The following is a 16,029-nucleotide window of genomic DNA, read 5'->3' on the forward strand; positions in this document are numbered from 1 at the left end:
TCAAGGCAAATTGGAAGTGGCCAAACAGATGGCAAGAGTGAACATTGACATTTTAGGAATCAGTGAACTAAAATGGACTGGAATGGGTGAATTTAACTCAGATGACCATTATATCTACTAGTGTGGGCAAGAATCCCTTAGAATACATGGAGTAGCCCTTGTAGTCAACAAAAGAGTCCAAAATGCAGTACTTGGATGCAGTCTAATAAATGACAGAATGACCTCTGTTTCCAAAGCAAACCATTCAGTGTCACAGCAATCTAAGTCTATGCCCCGACCAGTAATACTGAAGAAGCTGAACGATTCTATGAAGACCTACATGACCTTCTAGAACTAACACCCCCAAAAGATGTCCTTTTCAATATAGGGGACTGGAATGCAAAGGTAAGAAGTCAAGAGATACCTGAAGCAACAGGCAAATTTGGCTGTGGAATACAAAACAAAGCAGGTCAAAGGCTAACAGAGTTTTGCCGAGAACGCGCTGGTCATATTAAACACCTGCTTTCAACAACACAAGAGAAGACTCTACACATGGACATCACCAGATGGTCAACACCGAAATCAGGTTGATTATATTCTTTGCAGCCAAAGATGGAGAAACTGTATACAGTCAACAAAAACAAGACGAGGAGCTGACTGTGGCTGAGATCGTGAACTCCTTATTGCCAAGTTCAGAGTTAAATTGAAGAAAGTAGGGAAAACCACTAGACCATTCAGATGTGACCTAAATCAAATCCCTTCTGATAATACAGTGAAAGTGAGAAGTAGATTTAAGGGCCTAGATCTGATAGATAGAGTGCCTGATGAACTATGGACGGAGGTTTGTGACATTGTACAGGAGGCAGTGATCAAGAGCGTTCCCAAGAAAAAGAAATGCCAAAAGGGAAAATGGCTGTCTGAGGAAGCCTGACAAATAGTTGAGAAAAGAAGAGAAGGAAAAGGCAACAGAGAAAAGGAAACATATACCCATCTGAATGCAGAGTTCCAAAGAATAACAAGGAGAGATAAGAAAGCCTTCCTTAGTGATTAATGCAAAGAAATAGAGGAAAACAATAGAATGGGAAAGACTAGAGATCTCTCCAAGAAAAGTAGATATACCAAGGGAACATTTCATGCAAAGATGGGCACAAGAAATGACAGAAATGGTATGGACCTAACTGAAGCAGAAGATATTAAGAAAATGTGGCAAGAATATACAGAAGAACTATACAAAAAAGATCTTAATGACCCAGATAACCATGATGGTGTGACCACTCACCTAGAGCCAGACATCCTGGAATGTGAAGTCAAGTGGGCCTTAGGAAGCATCCCTATGAACAAAGCTAGTGGAGGTGATGGAATTCCAGTTGAGCTCTTTTAAATCCTGAAAAATGATGCTGTGAAAGTGTTGCACTCAATATGCCAGCAAATTTAGAAAACTCAGCAGTGGCCACAGGACTGGAAAAGGTCAGTTTTCATTCCAGTCCCAAAGAAAGGCAATGCCAAAGAGTGTTCAAACGACTGCACAGTTGCACTCATCTCACACGCTAGTAAAGTAATGCTCAAAATTCTCCAAGCCAGGCTTCAACAGTACATCAACTATGAACGTCCAGATGTTCAAGCTGGATTTAGAAAAGCCAGAGGAACCAGAGATCAAATTACTAACATCTATTGGATCATCGAAAAAGCAAGAGAATTCCAGAAAAACATCTACTTCTGCTTTAGTGACTACGCCAAAGCCTTTGACTGTGTAGATGACAACAGACTGTGGAAAATTTTTCAAGAGATGGGAATACCAGATGACCTTTCCTGCCTCCTGAGAAATCTGTATGCAGGTCAAGAAGCCACAGTTAGAACTGGACATGGAACAGCAGACTGGTTCCAAATTGGAAAAGGAGTACATTGAGGCTGTATATTGTCACCCTGCTTATTTAACTGAGATGCAGAGTATATCATGTGAAATGCCAGGCTGGATGAAGCACAAGCTGGTATCAAGATTGCCAGGAGAAATACCAGTAACCTCAGATACACAGATGACACCACCCTTATGGAAGAAAGCAAAGAAGAACTAAAGAGCCTCTTGATGAAACTGAAAGAGGAGAATGAAAAACTTGACTTAAAACTCAACATTCAGAAAACGAAGATCATGGTATTCAGTCTCATCACTTCATGTCAAATAGATGGGAAACAATGGAAACAGTGAGAGACTTTATTTTTGGGGGCTCCAAAATTACTGTAGATGGTGACTGCAGCCATGAAATTAAAAGATGCTTGTTCCTTGGAAGGAACGTTATTACCAACCTAGACAGCATATTAAAAAGCAGAGACATTACTTTGCCAATAAAAGTCCATCTAGTCAAAGCTGTGGTTTTTCCAGTAGTCATGTATGGATGTGAGAGTTGGACTATAAAGAAAGCTGAGTGCCGAAGAATTGATGCTTTTGAACTGTGGTGTTGGAGAAGACTCTTGAGAGTCCCTTGGACTGCAAGGAGATCCAACCAGTCCATCCTAAAGGAAATCAGTCGTGAATATTCATCGGAAGGACTGATGCTGAAGCTGAAACTCCAATACTGTATACTGTGGCCACCTGATGTGAAGAACTGAGTCATTGGGAAAGACCCCGATGCTAGGAAAGATTGAAGGCAGAAGAAGGGGATGACAGAGGATGAGTTGGTTGGATGACATCACCAAGTCAATGGACTTGCGTTTGAATAAACTCTGGGAATTGATGATGGACAGGGAAGCCTGGCATGCTGCAGTCCGTGGGGTGGCAAAAAGTCAGACATGACTGAGCACCTGAACTGAACCAAACAGTGCTTGCATCTAAATGACCTGAAAGGTCCTGATTAGGCTAAGATGACTTCATAAACAAAACATCACTGGTCAAGGTCTTTGGATTGAAAGAATAATTTGTGATTTTTTTTTTTACTTTGTAAAAACAAGAGACTGTATAAATGCAAGGAGTAATTGGACTTAAAAGAAGTCAACTGCCAACTTCTGTAAACTTGGGCATGTTATTATATATCTTAGATTTAATTTCTTTCTTTGACTATATAGTTTAGTCTTTTAAAGTCCCTTCTACTTCATCTGATTCTGCTTTTTCATGTATTTAGCCAATAGTTTCTTTCTTGGTTATAATCTATTAGCCCTTAGTAATAAATAAAATGCTGGCTTCTGATTAATATACCTAAATTTCACGTGTCTTTCATTTCATCAGAGGTACCAAGCTTAGCTAAGCTTCCTGTAGCTCACCTCTGAAAGAGACAGCATGTGAATTGGCTGGTCTGCCTTCTGTCACCAAAACAGCATCTGGTTTTTGAGAACTGAGGTCTAAAAACAGAAGGTGCCTGAATCTGCTCTTTCTTGCTGAAGACATCAGTGATCCTCCCTTATACTGTATGATTCATGTTTTGTAGTTTCTTCCACCATATCCTATTTATTTTGTTTATTTGGCTTTCTAGTGCAATACCTTTTACATTTTTCTGTATGCTAGCCTCCCTTCTTAGTTATGATTCTTGGAGTCATAGGCCATTTCTAGGTCATATTTAATCCTGATGACCAAGTCCAGGCAAGACCATATGGTATGTGTTTGTTAAATGTTTGAAGAGATAGAGTACTTATTAAATTTGCAGGTGATAAAGAATGGAAAGAAAAGCTACTGTGCTAGATGGCACGAGAGAGAGGAGAGTGAATGAGAGAGCAAGGGAGCTTGACAAGGTGGACTGAAACCAAAAAGATGAAATTTAAGGAAGATGACAGTGAAGTTCTACATTTTAAGTTTCAAAGAAATGGCGACATATGGGGACCCTAGAGGAGACCTAGCATGATGCTATACTTAAGAAAATTGTGGTTTTGGCTGCCTAAGCCCAATGTCAGCCAAAGGTACTACTGTGACTTTAAAGCTAATGCAGCTTCAGACTGAATTATTGGAAGTATTAAGTATAGTTAATGGAGGTGATAGTCCAGCTACAGTCTATAGAGGATGGACTGTACTTAGACTGTCATATTCCCCATGGGGAACCAAGCAATAAGAGGTTCATTGCAGACAGAACTGTATTTAGTGGAAAGTGCCCTAAAGCATCACTACTCAAAGTGGAGTTTGAACTCTTCACAGTCTGGAATGAGGTAAGCATAGAAATTGAGAGTGTATAGGAAATGGCAACCCACTCCAGTGTTCTTGCCTGGAGAATCCCAGGGACGGGTCGCACAGAGTCGGACGCGACTGAAGTGACTCAGCAGCAGCAGCAGCAGCAGAAACTTGTACAACAGTTTGACAGAGTAATTTTATGCCTAATGAATCTAATAAAAAGATAATGAAGTTTATCTTATATGTCTTTTTTTGTTTGATACTTTCCCTTTATTTTTTATTTTAATAGATTTTATTTTTAGAGCTGTTTTAGGCTTGTAGAAAAATTGATGAAAAAGTGCAAAGACCATACTCCACATCTGTCCCACTGCTCCCAGCACTTCCTCTGGAAGTGCTTAACATCTTGCATTAGTAGGTACAACTGATGAATTAGTATTGGTACATTATTATTAACTAAAGCCTATAGTTTATATTAGGGTTCACTCTTTGTGTTGTACAGTTTTGTGGATTTTGACAAATACATAGTATCAGGTATCTACTATTATAGTATCACACAGGATAGTTTTCCCGTATAAAAAATGTCCTGTGTTTCACTTACTCATCCTTACCACGACCTTCTTCGTGTGTGGCAACCACTGATCTTTTTGCTGCATCTCTAGTTTTTCCTTTTCCTGAATATTCTATAATTGGAGTCAGCCTTTTCAGACTAATGTTTTTCGTTTAGCAGTATATATTTGGGGTTTTCTAAGTCTTTTAATGGGCTTTCCTGGTGGCTGAACTGGTAAAGATCTTTTAATGTTTTAATAGTTCATTTCTGTTTATTGCTGAATTTAATACACATTCTATGGATGTTTGTCTATCCATTCATCTATTTGAAGCATATCTTGGTTACTTCTGAATTTTGACAATTATGAATAAGGCTGCAATAAATATTTGTGGATAGATTTTTCAACTCATTTAGATAAATATCTAGGAGTGCAATTGTTAGATTGTTTGGTAAGCCTGTATTTAGCTTTATAACTGCCAAACCGTTTCTCAAAGTGGCTGTACTATTTTACATTCCCTTAGCAGTGAATGAGAATTCTTGTCGCTCCACATCCTCAGCAATATTTGGTGGTGTCACTGTTTTGGGTTTTAGCCATTTTAATAGATATCTAGTGGTGTTTTAATTTGCAAGTCCCTAATGACACATGGGGGATGATCTTTCATGTGTTTATTTGCCATCTCTATATCTTCTTTGATGAGGTGTCTGTTTAGATTTTTTGTCCATTTTTTGGTTGGGTTGTGTGTTTTCTTATTGTTGAATTTTAAGAGTTCTTTGTATATTTGGAATATAAATCGTTTATCATATGTGTATTTTGCAATGTTTTCCCAAGTCTATGGCTTGTCATTTCATTTTCTTAAAGGGTCTTTGCAGAACAAAAGTTTTAATTTTTAAATAAGCCCAAGTTTTCAACTTTTTCTTTTATGGATTGTGATTTTGTTGTATAAAAAGCCATCACCCTGTCTGAAGTCATCTAGATTTTCTCTCTGTTATCTTCTAGACTTTTTTTTAATAGTTTTGCATTTTACATTTAGGTCTGTGATACATTTTGAGTTAATTTCTGTGAAAAGCGTACAGTCTGTGTCTAAATTCTTTTGCAGGTGGAGGTCAAGTTGTTCTCACACCATTTATTGAAAAGACTGTTTTCTCCATTGAATTTCCTCTGCTCATTTGTCAAGTATCAGTTGACTGTATTTGTGTGTGTATATTTAGGGTCTCTATTCTGTTCCATTGATATATTTGTCTATTCTTTCACCAGTAACATGCTGCCTTTATCTCTGTAGCTGTAGTATTAGTCCTCTGATAGATACCTATATATAGCTAGAGTTACATTCAGAAGATATGTTGCCTAGGCTATATCCAAGACCACTTTAGTAAACCTCTGTGCTAGGACTTAAGTATATATACTTAAACCTTCCCAGATAATTTTGACACATAGGGAGAGTTAAAAACCAGCATACCAAAATGATAAACTCCTTGAAGGTGTGGTCGTCTTTGATGATATGTGTGTCTCTGGTGGCTTGTACAATTTGCTTAAATAGTTGTTGAATGAGCAGATGATTAAAAGAACTGAATGTGTTTATTTTGGAGAAGAGAAAAAGTGCATGGCCTTGATACATCATCATATACACATATCTGAAAGCATTTAATATGACTTGGCACTGAAGGATGCTTTCTGAGTGCTCTTGGAGGTAGAATTAGAAGTTTACAGAGAGACACCTGGCTGAATATTAGTTAGGAAGCACTGTCTCATAGTGCTCATTGCTCCTGAGCTTTCTGTTCTTTCACATTTCAGCAGAGCCCATATATAAGAGAAGATGCTTGGGAAATTAGGTAAGGTCAGATGTTATGCTTACTGATGATTACTTTGAAAAACTATGTTCAAGACTGAGAGCTCTTTTCGGTTCTCCTCTCATTCATAAACTGAAGGACATGTGTATGGGAGTTAAAAGAATATTCTAAAACTACTTTGAATCTGAGTTCTCATAGTGCAGCAGACCCCTCTAGTCTGTATTATTGATTGATTATCTCCATGCTGGAAGAAATTTTCAAGAAATTCCATCTCCTCCACTAAAATTGAGATTTTGGTAGTTGTAATAGCACAGGTACTGAGGGTCTGGGAAGGGTGAAAGATACCTAACAGAAGAGCTCTTTTCTGTGCTCCTGGAGTTCTTCCCCTGTATCCTCTTGTAAGCAGATTGTTGGCATATTGAATGGACGTGTGGACATCTCTCAGGGAAAATGGGTAAATTCCATAAAATTTCCCTCTAGTACACTTAAATTCTGATCAGACATAATACTGGTTATCTGCTCTTTGCCAGGCTGTAGGAAGAGGGATATGGCAGTTGCTATAAAGATAATGGACATGGCAGAGAGAAATAAAACATAGGCTTGGGAGTCAAACCAAAGTTGGAATGAGTCAGTCCTTTGGGTGTGTGGTCTTGGGGAAGTCACTGCCGTCTTTCACTCATCACATCCTGTCTTTTACCAACTTGTGCTGCTGCTTCCAAGCCATATATCTCTAGAATATGTTTATTTCTCCTTATCTCTTCTCCAATATATTAGTCTAAATCATTACCTTCTTCTTTTGGCTAAAGTTCTGAAAGAATTTACTGACTTCTCATTTTCATAACTGTCTCCTCTGTTCTCCATTCAGCAGTTGGTGATTTTTAAAAAATATAGATTAGACCTTGTCATTATGCTTGAAACTTTCCAAATCTTTCCCATTGCTAAAACCTAGAACAAAACCCAAACTCCTAGTTATGACCCCCAAGAGGTCCTACATTCTCTTGACTCCTGATATCTCTCAAGAGCAGTTTATAGAGGTAATTGACAAGGTAAATTACCCTTAGGAAGCACTTGGAAATGTGTGAAAGTTTTTTTTTTTTTAATGTTTCAATTTTGGGGAGTCAATTTAGAGGGTCTGGGCCAGTGTTGGTAAATATTCTGTAATGTGTTGTTCTGCTCGGGGCCCTTTACAATGCCTGATTCACAGTATGTGTTTAAGAAATACTTATTGTACAAAACCATATTTTCTTGGAACTTATGGTGTTTTGGTTTTGGTGAGGAGGGGCTACTCTCTAGTTGCAGTGATGGCTTCTCTTGTCGTGGAGCCCAGGCTCTAGGGCGCATGGACTTTAGTAGTTGCTGTGCGTGGGCTCAGGAGTTGCAGCTTATAGGCTCTAGAACACAAGCTTAATGGTTGTGACACCCTGGCTTAGTTGCTCTGTGGCATGTGAGATCCTCCCAGACCGGAGACTGAACCCATGTCTCTTGCACTGGCAAGCAGACTTCCCCACTGAGCCACCAGGGAAGCCCAGAACTCAGTTTTGACACATGTGAATTGGTGGCGCTTCCCTGATGGCTCAGTGGGGAAGAATCTGCCTGCCAGTGCAGGAGAGGTGGGTTGGATCCCTGGGTTGGGAAGATTCTGCTAGAGAAGGAAATGGCAACCCAGTGCAGTATTCTTGCCTGGGAAATCCCATGGACCGAGGAGCCTGCAGGGCTATAGTCCATAGGGTTGCAAAAGAGTTGGACCCGACTTAGCAACTAAACAACAAACAACTACTTCCTAAGGTTGTGGTGAGATAGCCATAACATTTTGTGAGGTACCTGGTACAGAATAGCACTTAATAAATGGTAGCTGCTACAGAGATTTCTTTGCTTAGAAGCAGCTATAAGCACCCGCCCAGTGTTTTCCCTGAGGCATTCGAATTAGAACCTGACACCTTTGTTTGGGGCGTGGGTGGGTTAGTTTCTTTGCTTGAAGCCTAATAGAGAATGATAGGTTTGATTTGACTTGTCCTGGGTCCAGACCCAGCTGGAGAAGCAAAGGCACAGAAGAGCTCTGGTTCTTTCTTGACTCGGGCCCACCCAGGAAGCTCACACAGTCCCGGGAAAGCCTGGATTCACTGAGAAGTATCCCCTGCTGAAGACTAGGTGGAGGAGAATAGCGGAGGGGATGGGAAGGTAGTAGTCTCTCCGCTTTCCCTCAGAGCTTCTTTACTGAAAGGAGAAGCGGGTTTTCTCCCGCCTCCTTCCCTCCCTTGTTTCCCCGCCCCTTCTGCTTCGCCAACCCCGGAGCGGAGCCTCTGCTGCGCCCTGTGAGGGCGGGAGTGTGCTGCACCCCGGAGCCAGAGCTCCGGCGGCTGAGCTGCTGCGAGCCGGGCCCTAGCCAAGTATAGCTGCCCGGGTGGAGCCTGGGTTTCGCGCAACCGACTAGGCGTGGGAGAGGTGCGGCTCTGCGACAGAAACCGCAGGCAGAGATGCCGGGGCCGGCTCCCCCTACCAGGTAATGCTGGCCCACCCTAGGGCATGCTTAGCTGGGCGGTGCTGGGGAGGGGGGACGGCTCTGCTGGTTTCCGGGGAGTGGTGACGCGGGTCCGGAGACCCTAAGTAATAGAACGGGTTTATGGTGGAATGCTCAGATGAGCCCACCCAGGGCTAGGCCAGGGCTGGAACCAGAGCCCTGGGTAGGGAAGGCTCTGAAGGGGAAGCTGGTTTTGGGGAACTTGCTCTGCCTGAGGATCCTTGCTCCTTTGCAAGCACCCTTCTGCTTGGCGGCTGGGGTGATGCTTCCGCCTGCTTTGGATTAGCTGCTGCCCTGCCGGACCGAGGGGGCTTTTCTCTTTGGTGCTGAGGAGGGGCACTGTATTATAAATGACTTGTTAAGAGGTGGAGTGAACTGAGAGATGAGAGACCTGGGGTGAAGGGGAATTAGTCCTGTTTAGGCAGCCTTTAAGGACTTCTCTGGTGGCTCAGATGGTAAAGCATCTGCCTACAATCCAGGAGACCCGAGTTTGTGGGCCTCAGTTTCCTTATCTGTGCAGCGAAGGGCTTGACATTTTGTTTGTGACTGGCATTTTCAGACTGCCAAACTGCCTTTTGGACAGGCAGGTTGGTAAAAGCCCTAGAGTAGACTGCAGAAATGTCCCCCTCAACACTGTAGGAGATAGGCAAACTTGGGAAACAGATCTTGGTACCTTTTCTTCCATCCAGTCTTTTGAATGGCATCTTACTGGGCTGCTCAGGACTCTGTGACTTCATGGACAAGGCAGAGGTTAAGAATGGTGATTTTTAAGGTATTGAGTGTAGGTATATTGGTCGTAGGGAGACAGAGCTGGGAAGAAGCAGGTCAAGGTATATTAATAGTTTTTTTCCAAATCGGCCAATTCTTTGATACTTGGGCATAAAGCTGCTTTAAACGTAGCTGTCTTCTCTGGAACTTCCTCCTTAGAATGTCGAGCTAATGACAGACCTTGAGATTGTGTAATGTCTTAATCATGATCATCTGGCACCAAGAAAGACATGTCAGGCCGATACTAACCTGCCTTGATGATTTTGGACTGCCTTCTTCCCCCAGTTTTTCTATGACTCTACCACCTTATCTTCTCACCACTTGCCTTTCTACTTCCTACTCCTGATCATTTTTCCTGTCCTGTGCCCTACCCATTTTTTCTCCCATTCCCATTCCCATTTTCTTTTTCCTGCTCGCCTTTCCTCTCGTACTTTCCCTTTTTAGTTCTTTCCCCTCCATAGCCAGTTTTTCTCTTGCGTCCTTCTCTTCTTGGTTAGGCTTTCTTCTCTTTTCCTTTCGGTCCAGCTTTCTCATTCTTGGCAGGTTACTGGTTTGCAGGGACTTTTGCTATGGTGTTAGTGAAATCCAAACACTATTCCCTCCCTTACTTTTGCCTTTCACCACGAATCTATCTTCCCCAAGCTCCAGTCTCTCCTTACTGCCTCTTTGCCTTGCTTTGGGCCCAACAGTAAGTAGTCTTTCTTCTTGGATTTGTCCCCCACCTCATTTCCCAGAGGCAGAATGAGTAAGCCAGATGGGACGGGGAGGACTTAGGAACTGGGGTGGGAGAAGGGCAAGAGTTTTCTGGAGGCTCTAACTTCGTTTAGTGAGATGAGCAACTAAAGTGAAGTTGCTCAGTCATGTCCCACTCTTTGTGACTCCATGGACTGTAGCCTACCAGGCTCCTCCGTCCATGGGATTTTCCAGGCAAGAGTACTGGAGTGGGTTGCTATTTCCTTCTCTAGGGGATCTTCCCGACCCAGGGATCGAACTCCAGTCTCCCTCATTGTAGGCAGATGCTTTACCATCTGAGCCACCAGGGAAATGGTGAGCAACTAGGAGACACACAAAGACTTTGGCAGCTTAGAAGCTTTGCTGACCTGAAGGAAGGGAGGCAGACCTGTGAACCTAGGGAAGAAGAGGAGCATAGCAGGAGTGGGTTGGAGGGAGAGAAGGAGGAATCCTGAGGGAGAAGAACAGTGGTCTTTTGAAGAAGAGAGTGGCCTGGATAAGGTAGGGGTTGTTTAGGGCTAGAGATTGCTGTATTGGGAAACACTGTAGTCTGGGAAAGAGGACCATATACATTAATTTTCTTTCTCTCTGAAAACTAGCTTTTTGGGCTTATTTGTTTTCTCCTCAGTAAACTTTTTTCCAGGAGTGTCCTCAGTCTGGGACAGTGAGAGGGAAAGCAGAGATAACAAGGCAAGATTGCTATTATACATATACTTACTGTCTAGACAGTGTGCTTATGTACAAAAAGCTTTGAATATGATATCTGTTCATCCTTAAACCTTCTCTGAACCATCTATGTTAGTTTTGGTACCAGGTGTTGGGGATGCAAAAATGGAAATTGAACTAAGTTGCTGACTTCCAGTGCAAGTCTAAGAGTGGGTATCTGAAACCTCATGTGATAATGATATGTGATGTAAGAGAAACACAAGGAACTATAATAATGCAGAGGAGGGGACTTTTGATTCAGTAAGTGGCAGAGCTAGACCCTAAACTCAGGTCTTCTCTAAAGGTGATACCTGTGCTTTTATACCACATTATCTTCTGACTCTGTGTGTACATACAGTGTACAGAGGGTTTTCTTATGTTTTCCTTTCTGCCTATCTGTGAGGCTAGACTCTAGGTGCTGCTGATATGAAAAAAGAACAGACTCCTGTGATAGGTCACTGTGCCATGGCCAAACGCTCATTATTTTGGAAGAGAAATACACTTTTTCCTTGTTAACTTCTCCTGGCTCTGGGCTACTTGGGGGACTTGATGCTGAGCTCCCTGTATGAGTCATTTGTACTCCCCTCCCCTTCTTCACCCCTCCAATTTCTTAATTCAATTTCTGGCAGACTGTAGAGTGGAGAGACCAAATGGAGCTAGGTGAAGCATTTTATTTCCATTGGCCTCTGTAAAATAGGTATTTAATAACTCATAGGGTTGGTAAGGATCAAATGAAATAATAAATGTGTGAAAAGACTTTGTAAACTGTGAAGTGCTACATAGATGTTACTGTGATTGTTCCTAAGTGTATTTTCAGCCATGAAAAATGCTCAGATGTTGCAGCCTGGAGAAAATGCCAAGGGTTGTTCACTGACTAGTTTAAAACTGAGCCTCAATCCTTAATAATGAGAGAAAGGGGCTAGGAAGAGGATGCTTTGCTTTAGAGACTGGTAATTGAGCCCTGTACTGAAAACTGAGGTTGAGAGGTTTAGTGTTTTCTTTGTGTGCGTGTGTGCTAAGTTGCTTCAGTCGTGTCTGACTCTTTGTAACCCTGGAGATGGTAGCTGGCCAGGCTCCTCTGTCCATGGGATTCTCCAGGCAGAAATACTGGAGTGGGGTGCCAGGTCTTCCACCAGGGGATCCTCTTGATTCAAGGATTGAAGCCATGTCTCTTATGTCTCCTGCGTTGGCAGGCAGGTCCTTTACCGCTAGCACCACCTGAGAAACACAGTGTTTTCTTTAAGGTCAAACAAATGGTAGGTGGCAAGCATGAGAAGTATTTTTAGTGATACCTTGTGCTATAGCAAAAAACAAAACAAAAGAAGGAAGGGGGAAAGGGATTGAAACTAAACTGACCTCAGTTCACCTACTAAGTAGTTGGTTTTTAATCTTTCTAGTATTCATATATAAAATAGAAGATATTTTTAAATATCTTAGAGTTATAAAGTTTAAAATAATTATATATAAAAAAGGAAAGTATATAGTAGGTACTTTATAGCTATACTTACTTTTATCCTGCAGAAATACCTTTGAAGTTACCTTCTTAAGAAAGTCTTCCCTGACTCCTAGGCTGTTAAGGGCTTCTATTTTTATTTTTTTTCATTGAAGTGTGGTTGATTTACAATGTTGTGTTAGTTTCAGGTATACAGTGAAGTGATGTAATTATATATATATATATATATATATATATATATATATATTTCAGCTTCTTTTTCCTTATCAGTATTACAAAATATTGAGTATAGTTCTAACAGCCCCTTTTTTGGATTCATGTGCATCCTCTTGTCACTCATAGTGGCACTTACCATGTTGTACTGTCATTGGGGTTTATGTATCTGTCTCTCCTGTTAGCATGTGAATTATTACTAGACAGAGAAGGTCTAGTAAATCTTGGTGTTTACTGTTATTAAGCCCTGTTTAATTTCTATGTATACATTGATAAATACAACAGAGTTGCTCCTTTGTGAAGCTTACTGTTTAGTGAGAGAGATGTATAATAAGAAAGCAAATATAATTAAGATTCATGATAGATGTTGTAAAAACCCAGAATTCCATTTGTTGAAATTAGCTTTAGGGTACTTATGAAGAAAGCTGAGTGCTGAAGAATTGATGCTTTTGAACTGTGGTGTTGGAGAAGACTCTTGAGAGTCCCTTGGACTGCAAGGAGATCCAACCAGTCCATCCTAAAGGAAATCAGTCCTGGGTGTTCATTGGAAGGACTGATGCTAAAGCTGAAACTCCAGTACTTTGGCCACCTGATGTGAAGAGTTGACTCATTGGAAAAGACTGTGATGCTGGGAGGGATTGGGGGCAGGAGGAGAAGGGGACGACAGAAGATGAGATGGCTGGATGGCATCACCGACTCAATGAAGGTGAGTTTGATTGAACTCTGGGAGATGATGATGGACAAGGAGGCCTGGCTTGCTGTGATTCATGGGGTCGCAAAGAGTCGGACATGACTGAGCGACTGAACTGAACTGAACTGAGACATGCAGGCAAAATATTTAAAAGAGTGGCACCCAACTCTTGGGCCCAAGTTAGTAACTGTGCCACACAGCGGGAGGCAAGCAAGTGAGACTTCGTCTGCCCCTCTCCATCACTTACATTGCCTGAATCATCACTTGCGTTAGCACCTGAACTGAACCTCCCCATCCCCGCTCTGCACCCCCACCCTGTCTGTGGAAAAATAGTCTTCTGTGAAACCCGTCTCTGGCACCAAAAAGGTTGGAGACTGCTGATCTAACAGATAGTTATTGGTCTGAAAAAGCTTTGGGACTAAAGATAAAAACTTGGGTTTCATCAACATATAGATGATATGTTAAGTCATAGGAATGGATGAACATCTAGGACAGAGTGTAGTGTGAGGAAAGGAGCTTCCTAGCCTAGGACATGTGTAGGATAGCTAGTGAATAGGAATGGACAGAAATATAGAGGGAAAGTTAGGTGAACGTGCTTTCCCAGAAGCCAAAAAAGTAGAGCATTTGAAAGAGAAGGGAGGTCAGTTACACTGAATACTGCTGGGAGGTTGAGCAAGATGAGGACAGAGTACCGACCGTTTGATTGGCAACATGGAGATGATTGACAAGGAGGCTTGACAAGACTACTTTTGGCCAAATAGTAGGGTGTTAGTTGACAAACAGAAGGGGAGGAAGTGGAGATAGTATAAGTAGACAGTTCTTTTGAGAAGGTCTGTTATGAAGGGGAACAAAGAAATAAATAGTGTTTGGAGGAGTATGTGAATGTTAAGGGATGTGTGTGTCTGTGTGTCTTTGAATAGAAGATGCATAGCATGTTTATATTCATCCAGTATTCTAGCTCAGGCCAAAAGTTTAGAGATCTTGGTTTTTCCTTTTTTTCTTACACTGTATATTTAGTCTCTAAATAAGTCATTTGGCTCTACCTTCAAAGTACTCTTTGCCTACTGCGATCCATTTAAGCCACCATCAGTTCTCATATGAATTATTGTGATAACTTAATTGTTTCTCTGCTTTTCCTTTGCTCCTCTGCAGTCAGTACTCTGCAGCCATAGTGGTTTATTCAAAACATAAATCAATTCTTGAGTGTCTTCTCACACTTGCTACAAAATCCAAATTTATTGTGGCCTGTAAGGTCCAGCATATTCTGACCTCTGGCTACATCTCTACTCTTAAACTGTTAACCACATTTCTCCTTGTTCACTCAACTTCTGTGTTGCTGGCCTTTTTGCTATTCTGTATGCCCCAAATATTCTTATCTAGGACATTTATGCTTACTGCTCTCTTTGCTTAAAATGCTTCCATATATTACTGTGATTTGCTGTTGCATTTCATCCATGTCTTGTGTCTTTTCCTCAGAGAATCCTGTCCTGATCATTATCGTATGTACCACCCCCATCGCTGTCCGTTTATATTCACGTGAACTACTGTTTAATTTTCACTATGGACTTGACATTGTATATTTATTTATTTATTTCTTCGCTTCTCTTACTAATCAATCCATAAAGTCCACGGACACAGTGACTTTGTTCTATTCAGCTAGATTAGAATTGGTACATTATAGATGCTAAATGAGTATTAATATTTGCTGAATGACTGAATATGTTTGTGTGTGTGTGAGAGAGAGGGAGGTTAATGTAGCTGCTGAAGGAGAAGAACATTCCAGGTGAGAGGGAGTACAAGTGAAGGAGTAGAGGGAGAAGAGAGAAGGGGAGGATAACTTCTGATAAGAGAAGAGACACCTCCTTCATTGTATGGTACAGTGGGTGGTACCGGTACAGGGAAACATACAGATTTAGGAGTAAGAAGATAGAGTTCTCCTGAGCAGATTTCGGTTTTCTCATTGAAAGTTGGATCATTGCCTGAGGGAAGGGGTGGATGAGCATCCCAATTGATGATTTAGCAGCAGCAGCAGCAGCAGCAGCAGCAGCAATCTTAAGTAGGAAGAGCATCATAATTTTCAAGCTAAAGCAGTCAACCAGGTAGTGTTCTCTAGGATACTCAGCTGTTTTAGTATAGAGGCAGTTTGGAGAGAGTTAAGCTCAACCATCCTGAAGTTGGGATTTTGCCACTTGAATTTTGAAAAGGAAGAGGAGGCAAGGGGGTAGATTGTTCTTGTTTTTTGATCAGGGTGGTTTAGTATATACATGTGCAGAGAAATTCTATTATAAGCCATCTTATTATCCTACAAATTTTACTGAGAGTCAGTTATCCAGTGTCCACAGTTAATATCTTAAGTCTCATTTTACTGATCTTTACCCTGGATTAATGGGGTAATATGACTGTTGATACCACTGTGCACTTTCGGCACATTGTAGTGTATTTATGAGATGAAAATTCTAATTCTCCTTACTTTTTTATTTTTTCTTGTGGTAAATGCACATAATATAAAGTTTACCATCTTAATAACTTTAAACTGTACCATTCAGTG

General features: G+C 41.4%; 1 protein-coding gene across 4 annotated transcripts in view; it reads left to right on the forward strand.

Moving 5' to 3' along the window:
• Positions 1–16,029, forward strand: part of PAK1 (p21 (RAC1) activated kinase 1) — a 162,228-nt gene that overhangs the window by 57,010 nt on the left and 89,189 nt on the right. For 2 of the 4 annotated variants that reach the window (XM_005699502.2, XM_013975781.2), the window contains exon 1: positions 8,686–8,901. The exons of the other annotated variants lie outside the window; for them this stretch is intronic. The gene's annotated coding sequence lies outside the window, so the exon portion shown is untranslated. Of the gene's footprint in view, positions 1–8,685; positions 8,902–16,029 lie in introns of those variants that run through there. 4 annotated transcript variants of the gene reach the window in all.

Source organism: Capra hircus, chromosome 29 (assembly GCF_001704415.2).
Source record: "Capra hircus breed San Clemente chromosome 29, ASM170441v1, whole genome shotgun sequence".
In the NCBI taxonomy this organism is placed as follows: domain Eukaryota; kingdom Metazoa; phylum Chordata; class Mammalia; order Artiodactyla; family Bovidae; genus Capra; species Capra hircus.